This window comes from Muntiacus reevesi, chromosome 3 (genome assembly GCF_963930625.1).
Source record: "Muntiacus reevesi chromosome 3, mMunRee1.1, whole genome shotgun sequence".
NCBI classification, from domain to species: domain Eukaryota; kingdom Metazoa; phylum Chordata; class Mammalia; order Artiodactyla; family Cervidae; genus Muntiacus; species Muntiacus reevesi.
This window is the reverse complement of record NC_089251.1, coordinates 91,096,040-91,111,684: the sequence shown is the minus strand read 5'-3', so window position 1 is coordinate 91,111,684 and position 15,645 is coordinate 91,096,040.

Sequence of the window (15,645 nt, the reverse complement as noted above, 5' to 3'; positions counted from 1 at the left end):
AGGACCTGGTTGCGCCGGTGGTCCGAGGGCTAGAAAGGGAAATACCGTCTGGAGAGGGGAAAGCCTAAAGGACTGCTGGCACTACAAAATTGACAGGGGGCGTGTCGCAGGAGGGGGATGGAGGTGGGGCTGGGGAATAAGGAGGGCTTCCATTGATGAACTGAACCTTAATTCAGCACTGAGCAAAGGGCACAAGAGGTGTAATTGGATGTGCGCGCGCGGCTCTTCCGGGAAGTCACTGCGTGGAAGCGCCACTGCTGGGTGTTTGCCCAACCAGCAAGTGATTGAATGTGACTGACCTTCTCTGAGGCATTTGACACCACTGCTTCCCTTTTAGGTAATAAGCAATTTGTCCTATTTGAAGAATGAACTTTGTATTATGGGACCTTTTGCAGAAATGTAAATACACTCCAATGTCCACACTTTAGCTTGGTTTTAAAGACTGAAGGCATTGGGAAGTTCATTTTATGTTTCTTCTTTGGTCATGTTTTGGTTAAAAACATTATCAACTTACATTTGCATAGAGCTTTCCTTTTTTCTTTCTATACCCTTTCTCAGTCTGTCTGAAGAGTATACCAAATGTGCAAATGTAACTTTCCTTTTCTTTCTATGACATAGTTATTATTATTATGTGTGTGTGTGTGTTTTTTAGTCACTCAGACGTATCTGACCCTTTGCGACCCTATAGACTGTAGCCCGCCAGGCTCATCTGTCCATGGAATTCTCCAGGCAAAAATACTGGAATGGGTAGCCATTCCTTTCACCAGAGGATCTTCCCGACCCAGGGATCAAACTTTAGTCTCCTAAATTGCAGGCAGATACTTTACCATCTGAGCTACCAGAGAAGCCGGTTGTTACTATAACCATTTTCAGGTAAGGGAACTAGGCCTCAAAGAGGTAATTTTTCCAAGGTCATCCACTACTAAATGGCAGAATTAAGCCTACAATCTGGGACCTTTGAAATTAGCCTACTAGTGCCAGGGCTATTCTGGAAGAAACTGGCATTTTGCTCTTGGTGAAAGGGAGATTTGTTAGTGGATTGCTTTTGGACATGCACTAGTTAGTGTGATATATGTAGAGTATCTAGACTATGCTTTTGAATAACTCAGCAAATGCTTTCGTGATTTTTTAAAAATCAATTAATTAATGGCTGCGCTGAGTCTTCATTGCTTTGTGTGCGCTTTCTCTAGTTGTGGGGCCTCCTCTTGATTTCCGTGCACGGGCTTCTCATTGCATGGCTTCTCTTGTTGCAAAGTACAGGCTCTAGATCATGGGCTCAGTGGTGTACGGGCTTAGCTGCCACACGACATGTGGAGTCTTCTTGGACCAAGAATCGAACCCGTGTCCCCTGCCTTGGCAGGAGAACTCTTATCCACTGTGCCACCAGGGAAATCCTGCTTTTGTGTTTTACAGCTATTTCTGTGACTTCATTTTGAATTTAGTCTCTGTCAAATAGACTCCTTGTTCTACTCTTACAAGGAACATGCAAGGGTCCCCTTCATAATGAAAAAGAGATTAAATAACCTAAAAATCTTCCAACCTAAGGGGACTGGGCAGGAAGATGGGAACTTTGATTGACTCAGAGACTCAAGATGCTGAATATCCAACAGGAATAAAAGCCTTGGTGCCCCCAAACCTTGGTTTGACTGCGTGTATCAATCAGGATCAGTTAGACTGTGGTAGAGTAACAAGCAATCCCCAGGTCTCAGTGCTCTGACACAGTGTTATGCCTCCATCGTGAAATATGTCTTCTGGAGATCAACAGGACCTCTGTTTTCCATAGCCACTTAGGGACTCTGGCTGTTGCAACTAGACATGCTGCCTCCTCAACTCTGAAGGCAGGAAATGAGGGTGGGGCAAATTGAGCGTGAACTCAAAGCATTTACCTGGAAGTAACATAGATCACTTCTGCTCTGATTTCATTGGCCAAAGCAAGTCACAAGGGGGCAGGGGAATGCCATAGGTGCAATGCTTTCATGTGCCTGGAAGGAGAAGCAAAAATCCTTGGTTAATAGCACTAATAACTAATACATGGGGGATAGTATGTGTGTGTATGTGTGAGGTAGATGGTGTGCATTTGAGGCATGTGCTAATGCAGTGAGTTCTGCCCATTTCTAGAGCATTTCTCCCTCTTAGGGACATGTATTTGAGATTTCCACTCTAATGGTTTGTGATTCCTCCCCCAACACATGTTCAGAGATTTAGGCTAGGGTGAAAGAAACCTGAGTTGAGGGAAGCCTGGTGGGAGAGGTAAGTGACAGTGGGGCAAACTCAGTAGCAATTAGTGTGTAAATAGAAAAAGAATCCAGAAAAGGAAGAGATTCAGGGTATATGTGTCATTAAGGGCCTGCCTCATGAAGAAAACTACTAAGACAGCATAGCTTTGGCAGAAGCATTTCCTGCTTCTTACCATTCACTCCCCCTCATCCTTCCTGGCTAAACTCAGGTGGCACTCTAGGAGGCCTTTGATCTTTCAAGATTGAGCCCACCGATCACATCATGAGTCAGTCTGTCCCATCCACAGTGCCGTGGACAGGGACCATATCTTGCCCAGTGCCAGCTGCAGTCTGGGGTCTTGGAACGGAGGTAGAGAAATGAGCTGGAAGGACGTTGCAGGATCCCAGGTGACAAAAATACAATGGTCTCCCTTAGGGTAGTGGGAGTCAGGTAAAGAGCAGTATGTACAGGAGAGATTTAGAGAATCAAATAACAGGAAGGGACTGATTGGAGGAGAGGTGGCATGGAAGTTTCTGGAAGAGTAGCAGGGTAGATAGTAGCATCGAGGGGCCCAGAGGAGGAGCAGGTTGCTACATAAGGTCAGCAAGGACATGTCCCATTTGGGGCCCCTGGGGGGCTAGTCCACAGAGAAACCTGGAAGCAGTGCACAGAGAGGCCAGGGCTCAGGAGTGGAGAGTGGCTGTACCCAGCTCCTAGATCTGCCTCGTGGTTAAACGTCAACATCGAGTCCGCGAACAGGGGAGGAAGCCACAGAATATGTGTGTGGTATAGAAATCATGAAATTCCTGAGAATCCAGTTAGAGAAGAGCAAAGGCTTCACAGAAGGAGCTGAACCTCCCTAAAAGATTGGCTCAATTTCAACCAGTTTGTCTCATTAACTATTTCTGTATGTTCTCCAAGCCAGGCTTGGACTTCCAGATGTTCAAGCTGGTTTTAGAAAAGGCAGAGAAACCAGAGATCAAATTGCCAACATCCACTAGATCATCAAAAAAGCAAGAGAGTTCCAGAAAAACATCTATTTCTGCTCTATTGACTATGCCAAAGCCTTTGACTGTGTGGCTCACAATAAACTGTGGAAAATTCTGAAAGAGATGGGAATACCAGACCACCTGACTTGCCTCTTGAGAAATCTGTATGCACGTCAGGAAGCAACAGTTAGAACTGGACATGGAACAACAGACTGATTCTAAATAGGAAAAGGAGTACATCAAATCTGTATATTGTCACCCTGATTATTTAACTTATATGCAGAGTACATCATGAGAAATGCTAGGCTGGAGGAAGCACAAGCTGGAATCAAGATTCCTGAGAGAAATATCAGTAACCTCAGATAAGCAGATGACACCACCCTTATGGCAGAAAGTGAAGAAGAACTAAAGAGCCTCTTGATGAAAGTGAAAGAGGAGAGTGAAAAAGTTGGCTTAAAGCTCAACATTCAGAAAACTAAGATCATGGCATCTGGTTCCATCACTTCATGGCAAATAGATGGGGAAATAGTGAGAGACTTTATTTTCTTGGGCTCCAAAATCACTGCAGATGGTGATTGCAGTCATGAAATTAAAAGACGCTTACTCAAGAATAAAAAAATAAAAAAAATAAAAGACGCTTACTCCTTGGAAGGAAAGTTATGACCAACCTAGACAGCATATTAAAAAGCAAGAGACATCAGTTTGTCAACAAAGGTCTATCTAGTCAAGGCTATGGTTTTTCCAGTGGTCATGTATGGATGTGAGAGTTGGACTATAAAGAAAGCTGAGCACCGAAGAATTGATTCTTTTGAACTGTGGTCTTGGAGAAGACTCTTGAGAGTCCCTTGGACTGCAAGGAGATCCAGCCAGTCCGTCCTAAAGGAGATCTGTCCTGGGTGTTCATCGGAAGGTCTGATGTTGAAGCTGAAACTCCAGCACTTTGGCCATCTGATGCGAAGAGCTGACTCATTTGAAAAGACCCTGATGCTGGCAAAGACTGAGGGCAGGAGGAGAAGGGGATGACAGACGATGAGATGGTTGGATGGTATCACTGATGCCAGTGGACATGAGTTTGGGTAGGCTCCGGGAGTTGGTGCTGGACAGGGAGGCCTGGTGTGCTGCGGTCCATAGGGTCACAAAGAGTCGGACACAACTGAGCGACTGATCTGAATTGAACTGAGTGTTTCTCCCATCCCACTTCCTGCTGAGCAGTGGCCTACTTGTCCCATTTGAGACCTGAACTTGATATCAACTCCTCCTGTCCTTGAGACACCCCTTCCCCACATCCTCTTACGGGTGAAGGTCAAGTCCCATTTGCTTGAACTGTGCAATGCAGGGGGACAAATCCTCAAAAAACCTACCAGAGACCACATTCTTCCCACTCAGCCATTGCAATTCATAGGTGCTCCAAAGATTGAGAAGCTCTGCCTTATTAATAGAAGTCTGCAAGGACTAGGGATAAGAAGGTTAGAGAGAAAAAGGACACAGGTGTCCCTCAAGCTGGGTGAGGCCTTCTTAGGAACACCTGCACTGATGGATCCAGTCACTCCAGGTCACTCTAGCCTCATTCCTGGGGAGCTATTCTGTGTTCCCAGCATTGCACTATTTATCTGCTAAGCCAGGCAGAGGATTATCAGCTTATGTCTCAGTCTTCTTGCCAATCTCTGGGACTGTCCTAATGGTGGCGTGACTAGGTCATCACCTACATTCACCTGATGATATTCAGCCATCTCAAACCACAATAAAACTTGAATTTGAGTATCCAGTCTTTGGAAAGCAATCAACTTATTTATAGTGAATCAAAAGCCTGTAAGAGAGAAAATGAACGTTAAGGCAAAAGAAGCCACAGGGAACAAACAGATTGGCCATTCAAACAGAGATGTGTGCAGCGGGTGAAGGGCTCCTGAGTGAGGCAGTGGTAGGCACTCAACAGGGCCTGCCCAGAACCACAGACCCAAGAGGAGCCTTAGAGCTGCTGGAAAAAGGAGGAAGAAGAACAATTCAGTACGGGAAGTGTGGACACACCCCCCATCCCCACCCCAGAGGCCTGGCTTCGAGTGCAGATTTACAAGCAGATGCTAATCTCTATAGAAAAGTCAATAAGTAGGGTTTCTGGAGAACATCTCTGGTGCCTCTTGGCTGTGAGAGCCCTCTTTGGACACAGGCAGGTAAATTCCTTCATGTGTGTGCCAGAGATGCCAGGTTTATCTGCTGTTTTCTGTGGGCTCTCCTGGGAGTTGGGCTCCAATATCAGCACCAAAAGAAAACCTCAGGATTAGGGTTGCCAGATTTAGCAAATAAAAATACAGAGCATCCAGTTAAATTCAAAAGTCAGAAACAACAAAAAGGTTATTAGTGTATGTATACCCCACATATTACATGCCAGAGCAACTCTACCCAGGATTAGAGTCTATACTCAAGGCATGGGACCAGGGGAGTGGGGAGTGGGCAGGGTAGAGGTATAGGGGTTGGCTTGAAAGAAAGTTTCTACCTGAGACCCAGTTTCTATCCTAAGACCCACCCTGTTTTTTAATACTGAGTGGAAATGGGCTTTTGTTAGTTTTGGGGTGGGGGTCTTAGTTTGCTTGTTCAAAGTTTTTTCCTACAAAGTAGGAACTACCAACATGTTTTTTTTAACATGTATTGATGAGGTGGTTAAAGGAATGTATACCATAAAAGCAGTTTTGATACTTCCAAGTCTGGTTCCTATAGGAGATGGGCTGTTTCTTGTGTGAAAGTGTTAGTTGCCTGTCATCCCCATGAACTGTAGCCCACCAGGCTCCTCTGTCCATGGAATTCTCCAGGCAAGAATATTGAGTAGGTAGCCATTCTCTTCCCCAGGGGATCTTCCCCACCCAGGGATTGAATCCGGATCTCCCAAATTGGAGGCAGATTCTGAGCCACTGAGGAATCCCAGACTGCTTCTTAGTCTAGACCAATAAAATCATGCTTAACCAGAAAAATTGCTCTTACTTAAGCAGGCATTTATTCATTGAGACCTGTAGAGAAAAATGGAACTATTTACCTGATCAAGCAATCAGAAAGTATTTCTAAGCATAAAATCAGTGAATCCTTCTACATGTCAACAACCCAAGTTAAATTATAAACTCAGGGAAAATACTTACAAAACAAATGAAAAGAAAAAGTGTTATAGAGTTGGTATATAGTAAAAAAGACACCCACAAGGACGGGGAGAAGGCAACACTCACAAAAGAAGAAATGCAAATGACCAGTAAAGATATAAAAAGTCCAGCATCATTAATTATAGCAAACTGACAGATCACAAAATGAAAATACAGTTGACCCTTGAAATTACAGGAGGTTTGAACTAAGCAGGTCCACTTAACCTTTATTTTTTTCAGTAATAAGTACTATAGTTTGGGGCTTCCCTAGTCGTTCAGCAGTAAAGAATCTGTTTGCAATGCCGGAGATACAGGAGCCCCAGGTTCAATCCCTGGATCAGGAAGACCCCCTGGAGGAGGAAATAGCAACCCACACCAGTATTCTTGGCAAGAAAATCCCATGGATAGAGGAGCCTGGCGGGTTACAGTCCATGGGGTCACAAAGAGTTGGACATGACTGAGCAACTGAACACACACACACACACACACACACACACACACACACACACACACGCACATACAGTACTATAGTATAGCGCCATCTGTGGTAGGTTGAATCTGAGGATGCAGAACCAAGGATACAGAGGGTTGACTACACTATACTGGGATTTTGGATTTACCAGTGTCAGTGTCCTAACCTCCCCGCCACCCTGTGTTGTTCAAAGGTCAACTATACTCAATTTTGCAAATATTGTTGACAGTTTTCATCCCCAAGATATGCCACTGATGGGATCATAAACTCACATGCCCTTTTGGAAACAATTTAGCATGCTTATCAATAATCTTCAAAATGTTTATACCCTTTCAATAATCCCACTTCTAGAAAAGTGGGGCACAAAAATCAAGGTACAAGAGTCTTAATGGAAGGCTTATTTGTAACAACAAAATTAAGAACAACCTAAATGTCCAACATTAAAGAATGATTAATTCATAAGATATAAGCACAATAAAAGATGTTGCAGCTATTATAATTTCATTAATTTAAAAATTAAAATTAAACACAAGTTAATTATAGAAAAATAAGAATATACAAATGAGCAAAAAGAAAAATCTAAGAAGAACCTGCATTAGTCCAATATTAATCACCGTTAACATCATGGACTATATCTTTAAATTTTTTTTATATCTTAATGTTAAATAGTGTTTTGAAAAATATTTGGAAACATTGGAAAATATTTACCATATGAAGTCAAAACAAAATAATCAGTATATATTGTACTATTAAGAATATGTAAGTAAATATGCATAAAGATTGGAAGGGAATACATAAAAATATTAACAATGGATCTCTGGATGATTTTTGTTTTTCATACTTTTCTTCTAAAATTTCTACAACAAATGGATATGAATCCTATAGTTGAGAAATATTGATAGAAAACTATTTCTGTAAAAGGACAAGTGAACCTGCCTGAAAGCAGGTTGTTGAGAAAGCAGGATGCAAATAATGACAATTAACAGGATGGTTTTGACTTTCACACTGGAGTTGCCCTACTTAAGGAATTTAAGGAAGCCGTTGCCTGGGCCCTACTCCCAGAGGTTCTGGTGGGATGGGCTGAGCCAGGTCCTGGGCTTTATGCCCTTGGCAATATCTAGTCACTCTTGGGTGGGCATATAATGTGCAGCCAGGCTGGGATGCGCTTGGATAAGTCATCACAAGTTTCCTCAAGAGTTTAGGCCACTGTGGTCTGGTGGAGGAGGAACTGCCTGTCCTCCTCAGGAGGACCCAGGCGGCCTCTCTAGCTCTGTGCTTTAGCTGAGTCATTTAACTGCATCTTAGTCTATCTGTAAAATGGGAATATTTAATGCAATATTTTGAGTCTGGCTTCAAGGAAGGAATAAATGAGAAAGTGCTGTGTGAAATAGAAAGCATATAGAATGCACTCTTTGTGAGAACCTGGAAACTCAGATGATAGCAATTATGTTTGATCGATGAAATATCCTTGGCAACTCGGGAGCTCATGCAAATAAACAGGTTTTCTTCTAAGCTGTATCAGTCTTGTAATTTGATTTGATTCAGAGATCCTAAAGGCAGGTGTTGTCAAATGTGGATGCCTGGGGCAGTCCTAGCCTGAGGGCTCATGGGCTGTGGACAGTAGCCAATAGATCCGAGTTGGCTCAGACCATTTGGTCATCTTGCTTTGAAAGGTGGCTGACCTCTGGAAGCTAAAATCTTGTTCTCATGAAAATGTGCCTACACCTTTTACACAAATACCCCCGACTGTCACCTCAAAATAAATGTTCTTATCTAAACCATCTCCTTGGGAGATTATGTGGCTGTTGCTTAAATGTCTTAGTAATTCCTCTTTTGAGAATGGCTAAGATACATTTGTCTAAGATACATTATTTTCTGAGTATTTTTTCAATCAGTGAATTCATTCGCCATCCTTTAAAGAGAAGTTTAACTTTAGAAAGCAGCCAAAAATATCATTCAGAACCAAATGTGACAAATAATAAGGTATTCAAGCCTAGATAAGACTATTTTTATGACTCTTAAATTTCTTTTAATTTGCAGGTTCTTAATCACCATTTATTTGTTAATGAAATCAACTCATTCTCCCTATAGAATGTTACATTCTGGATTTGGCTGCTTGCATCCTGGAGTATTATGTTGCTGTCATAAATTTAAGGCACTGTTTCCATGTTCAGCTAGTTGGCTGTAGGCCTAGAGAAGGTCTGGAGTTATACCCAGCAGGGTAAGTGAATATAAAAGAACTAGAGTTGCTTTTCATAGGTTTCCCAATGATAAAGAATCCACCTGCAATGCAGGAGATGCAGGAGATGTGGGTTCAATCCCTGGATCAGGAAGATCCCCTGAAAGAGGAAATGACAACCCATTTCAGTATGCTTGCCTGAAAAATACCACACGATCACAAAGAGTCAGACACGACGGAGTGCCTGAGCACACACAGAGTTGCTTTTCATAATGATGGATCAAGGAATCAAAGGTAGACAAGGGGAGAATGACGGCAAGAAAAACATCATAGAGAATTTTTTTTAAAAAAAGTGGTGGGGTCGAGGTGTTAGATAGGAGACTGTTTGGACAAAAATGATAAGAGTAGGGTTGAAGAGAAAGACAAGTAGTGCCAAGACTTCAGTGAATGAGAGGGCGTGACTGGGAGATGGGAGAGCACTCAGCTGCAGAAACAAGGAGATTCAGCTTCTGAAGAAAGAGGACCGATAGTTTGAGTGAAGACAGTTTATTTTTTAAGTGGAGCCATCACTTGTAAGTGTGTGTCTGTCTTGCTCTCCAGGGCTATTCCCAGCACCCCCCCACGGCACAGTCAACAGAGTCTTCTGAGTGGTGAATAGAGCCTGGTTCTCTACTGGGACCCAGAAACTGTAAGTCTGGAAAAGGTTTTGAACAAAGCCGCCTGTTTGAGATTAATAATATCTAGCTTGGATGCTGATTAGGAATCTGTCCCTTTCTTTTGGTAACTATGCTGTGGGTATACCTTACGCATTAGACTAAGGAGAAAATGATGCAGTTCCTTCCCTTATTGGGGCTAATACTGGATTTAGTCTTCTAAGACAACACTAATCAGCAACACTGGGCAAATCCAGGCAGTTTTGGAATTATTTTTCATGCCAACCCAATCCTCAAAACACACAAACATGGTATTGTCAATAAGGACGACACCCAAAATACTTTTTCACAAAAGAATTTCAAGACACTGACATGAATCCAAATTAAGACTTGAAGTTTAGCCGAGGTCCACACCTCCACACACTAATGAATTTGAGAAGTACAGAATTAAGCAGCTCACAGCCAGGACTGAGAGCATCGCCTATGAGTCAGAACTCCTGAGTTGGTTCTGCTCAGTGGGTAACTAGCTGTGTGGCCTGGGGGGCGGAGGGGACTTCACACCTCCCCCCCCTTGGTCTTTATCCATCAATGATCTCACACTCTAAAAGCCATCAATCCTAAGAACAATGAAGGAGGACAGGACGCAAGGAGAGCAGGTTGCTAACAGCAGGCACCCTGCTGGCAGGGCCGGGTTGGGAAAGCTGGGTGCTGCCGAAAGAGCAGACTCTGCTGAGACGAAGTCCCTGCTCTGAAGGAGAAAGAAAGCCAAAGACAGAGCCCAATTGCTCCTGGCAATGCAACTGTTTCCAAGAAGGGAATACACAGGTCATCTGAGGTCAAGTCCGGGGAACGCAGCCAGCCGCCAGGCGGGAAGGAAGCTGCAGTGAGTGCCCGCCTGCTCTCCCAGCCCTTCGCCTTCTGAACACTCGCGCTAGCCCCTTTGCCAGGGCGCCTCAGGGATCTCGGAGCCTTCTTCCAGACCCCGGCCACCCGGCTCAGGCCTCGCGGACGCAGCCCGTGCTGAGGGCGTGGGAGAAGCAGGTGCGAGCACCCGGGCAGCGCCAGCAGGTCGAGTCTCGGCCTCTCGCGGCGCTCTCCTGAAAGCCTTGGCGAGTTCGTCGTCCCCTGCCGCCCTCCTCCAGCCTCACGGCCTCGCCGCCCCTAGACACAGGATTCCCTCTTAGCTCCCAGCCTGTGCCATTGGTGTTTACCCCGAAGTCATTCTCATCACGACTTTTGCTCTGGAAATCCTTAATGCCCAGCTGGAAAGCCGTGTGACCCGTGAAGCTCCCGTAGCTGGAGTAGCACTTGTTACCGTCTGTTCTGCATCACAGGTGGGTCGTGTTGTCTCGCCCAGATTTGGAATTGCATTGTATCCACTCCTCACCATGGCATCATGTGACTTCCCTCCTAGATCTGTGCTGCCCACCTGCCTACACATCTTTGAGGTTCTGCCACCATCACATCCCTCACGTCAGCCTTCGAGGCTCAGCTCAGAAACAGACTGTGAAGGACCTTCCAGCTCTCCCCATCTCTCCACCCGCACAGACATGCTGGCTCCATTTTTTGAGTGGCTCCTCAGTGCCCAGAAGTTTATCTCTGGTATTTCTAATCTTTGGAACGTCTCTGCAAACTCGATGCAGAGTCTCACTTTCAGCGGTAAGAAAAGGAGCTCAGAGAGGTTACAAAAATGTCTGAGTTGCATTGCTACCTTGTGGCCCAGCCAGGATTGGAACCCAGGCTTGTGTGACGCCTGAACCCAAGCCTTCCTTCCTCTCCACTCAACTTCTTCATTCACAGGGCAAATATTTTGAGCCTAAGACTGTTAAGACCTTGAAGATTATCTTTGTTTTCAATGCAGGAAGCCTAAGGTGTCATGACTTGCCCAAGGTAACACAGTTTCTTCCTACCTGCTTTTCTCATCTCTCCCAGAAACCATCTGTCACCTGCAGTGGTCCCTAATACCAGGTAACATTCCCTGGGGTCCCCAGTTGCAAGCCATCTGACAACTGCCTGGCAGCAAGGCTCCAAATTAGACAGGAGAGGATGTTGCAACAAGTTCAGAGTCACAGCTGTACATAGAGATAACATCCCAAACGACAGTCACTTGGCATTTCTTTCTTGTCTGAGGAGGGCAATTCAAAGCTGCTGCTGCTGCAGTCCTGCTGAGTCAGGGCCTGGGCCGCTGCTTTCTCCTGCAGTTCCCTCCTCATGGGGTACTCATGGTCCCCTGTGACTCTAGGATCACCTAGATCGGGGTGCTGCCAGGAGAATCCAAGGACTCACTGCCCATCTTCTGTTCCTGCCATTTACTCTAAGGATCTCCCAGTCACATAGTCTAGTCCAGAGGTGGATAAGCTGCTGGAACCTAGCTGGAAGCTGGCCTGGGACTTGGCAAGTTTATAGCATGTAGCTGGGTGCATAAAGGGATAAGGATGTGGGGGACATTTCATTGCTTAGTCCAAGGGGCCCTCCTCAAGCCCAGCCTACTTCTTTCCATTCGTTTAACATTTATCAAGCTACTTATTCCTCTGTGCCAAGCACTGGAGAGACAAAGAGGAATAAGACCCATTCTGAATTTATTATAGAGAGAAACAAGGAAACAGATCATTTTAATGCTATGTGGCAAGTGCAACAATAAGGTATATGCAAAAGGCACTCAACAGGAGTCAAATGGCAGACACCTGACCCAGCTGTGGGGCAAGGGGGTCAGCTGAGTCTTCCTGAAGAGGGTACTTGCTGATGAGATAGATGAGAAATTCTAGGAGGGATGCTGTTAACGCCAGACAACTGGCTGGATGTTGGGGATGAGTGAGAGAAGTTGGCCGCTCCCGCTGGCTGTAGGAATGATGAGAGAACGCTGAACAATGGACCTTCTCACAGATGCCTAGTGCTTTCTCACCTCAGAGCAGGTGGTTGCTTTCCCACTGTTGCTCCCAAAGACATGAATTTGGGCCCTTCATTCTCTCAGAGATTTAACCCAGGTGCCCTCAGGAGATGAAGTCCCCCTGACCCTGGCCTAGCGTATCAAATATAGGAGCACAGTCTGCACCATACAACCTCCAGGCCAGACTCAGCTGGCATTTCCCATGCGTCACCCGAGTCTGATAGTCTCTAGCAGAAGCTCTGGCTGTAGAAAACCCACCTGCAGTGAACCCCACCACCTTGTGAATGGCTGCTGTCTGAGAACGTCCTGTTTGGGGACTTACCCACCTTGGTTGAAGGTAGAACCCACCTCCCGCAGTGAAGATGAAGACTCAGATTCTGTTTTTCCCATACTCCCTTGCAGGTACTTGGCATATCAAGTGCCCGTGACCTAGATTCTAGGAGTCAGCTATCCCTACCGGAGTCAGGTCCCTAAGAACTTTCTGTGACAGCAACAGTTGTGTGTGTGGGGGGGTGATGGTGTCACATTTTCAGCACAACTGTGGTGGACCCTCTGAGACCTTGCAGGTGATGGGCCCTGGGGCTTCATCAGATTCACAGTAACTTGCTCCTCATTGCAGTTTAGGACCATGATGGAGTCTTTGGCTGTCATCAGTCCAGCAGAGGGCTGGCCTATGGCAAACATGGGGCCCAGGAGAGCATGGCTTTGTTCAGAGGACAGTGAGTAAAGCCACTGAGCTGGCACAGAGAGTTCTTTCATAGAGGCAGGAGAAGATGAGGTTGGAGGACCTCAAAATTCTAGTTAAGGAACCTCATCATCATCTTGTAAGGAGCACCAACATTTTTGAAACATGAACTTTTCCTTGGGAATAATTTTGGATTTACAGAGAAGTTTCAAAAACGCCATAGAGAGTTTTCCCTAGTGCTAACATTTTATAGTGTATGGTACATTTGTTAAAACTAAGAAGCTGACATTGGTGCATTACTATTATTCAAACTCCAGACCTCACTCGGATTTCACTAGTTTTTCCACTAAAGTTTTCTTTTCTATTCCATAATCCTCTCCAGGGTACCATTCTGCATTTAGACACCAACCTTTTTAAAGGAAAATTTTAACATTACTAAAGGCGTTTTAGGAGAACCATCTGACAGCAATGGTCCAGTAAGTGAGATAGGAAGGCATTCCAGAACCTTCGAACTTCCAAATACATCCCACTGCCCAGCATCTGAAGGGGCTCACCACCTTGAAAGTACAGTTGCCACGAAGAGGAAACCTGGGCCATTGGAAGCATCTCTGTGACTGTTCAGGGTTCAGGGGGCCAAAGAGACATTTAGGATACACTGGGGAGCCAAAAAAAAGAGAAAACTCCTCCTTGGGAATTCTCTGGCAGTCCAGTAGTTAGGACACCATGCTTTCACTGCTGAGGGCCCAGATTCAATCACTGGTTGGAAAACTAAAAAAAAAAAAAAAAGAGCGAGAGAGAGACACCTGGGAGCCTCCGCCTAGCAGTGCTGCAAGCTAGAAGGTCTCCCTGCCTAGACACCCAAAGTTGGCTGGTAAACCCAGGCAGGCAGCCAAAGAAATGCGTGTTTGCTTTGTTTTCTGAAAGTCTAGACTTGTCTCCCTTACAATTCGGTTTGATGTAGAAAGAGAACCAGTTCTAGGATCAGGATGGCCCAGGATTGGAGTCTCGAGTCCACCACTTATTGTGGGACCATGTGTGGGTTACTGAACTTCTCTGAGCTTCAGTTTCCTTACTGATAATAACTGGAATATTAAACTCCCTTCATAAGATTATCGAGAGGATTGATTAACATTTACAAAGTGTTCAGTAGGGGGCCTGGCACACAAGAGGCATTCAGTAATCAATTGGCTCCCTTGACAACAGGAGGGTGAGGGCTGAGCCCATAATTTTCTTGCATATCCTCAAAGCGCTTAACATTGGCAAAGCAATTCATACATTGATGAGTGTGATATGGAGCTCACAAACCCAGGGACTTCAGAAAGAGCAGATCATGACTCCAACTACAGCATTCATTTATTGAGCAAGTCTCTATTAGTCACTCACTAAATATCAATAAATAGGTAACTACCAGGCTCTGCGCTAAGTGACTAAGATGGTTTGCGTCAAGAATGGCAAAGCCCAGGAGGAAGAGAGAACTTTATTCAGGTCTGATACATAGTCTGACATAGTTTAATAAGCAGAGGGCCCAAGGCACAAAGCCTGGCTACTTGCGTGAGGGGTGAGGGAAGAGCCTCACAGACAGAGGAGGAAGAGACTTGGGACTGGCAGAATAAGTAGGTCTTTCAGTAAAAAAAAGTGAGGAAAAGGTGAGAGGGAGAGAGAGAGAACTGCATTATGTGGGAAACACAGGTCATACTGTGGAACCTATGTTAGTCTTGTATGGAATGAGTGGTGGGAAACGAGGTTATCAAAACTTGGCAGCTGGAATACTTCTGCACTGGAAGAGATGTGGGGTTGGGGCCCGAGAACCAACCAGAAGCTGCAAGTAACCACTGTTTTTTTTTTTTTTTTAATTTTATTTTATTGGAGGCCAATTACTTCACAACATTTCAGTGGGTTTTGTCAGTAACCACTGTTTTTTTAACACATGGTTTAGTTGAGGGGAGGGCTTCCCAGGTGATTCAGTGGTAGAGAATCCGCCTGCCAATACAAGAGACACAGGAGACCCGGGTTTGACCCCTGGGTTGGGAAAATCCCCTGGAGGAGGACATGGCAACCCACTCCAGTATTCTAGCCTGGGAAATCCCATGGACGGAGGAGCCTGGTGGGCTACAGTCCAGGGGATCGCAATAGGTCAGATACAACTGAGCACACATACACACACTTTAGTTGAGGTATCTTGGGAAAGAGATGATTACTGGTAGTAGTGATGGGCAGGGTATGGGCAGGGAGTGGGCATTCCAGCCACTCCTGGCATGCCTGTGCAGGGAAGGAGCCATGTAAGCGCCACGACACAGCAGGTAGAGTGAATGAGTCAACTGCAATATCCACTACACCTACGACTAGAGAAACAAACCAAGGTGCAGAGAAGGTCTGCACTATTTTGGAGATGAACAGGTAGACTTTGGTGAGAAAGGAGGGCATGTTGGAAGGGGCAAAGA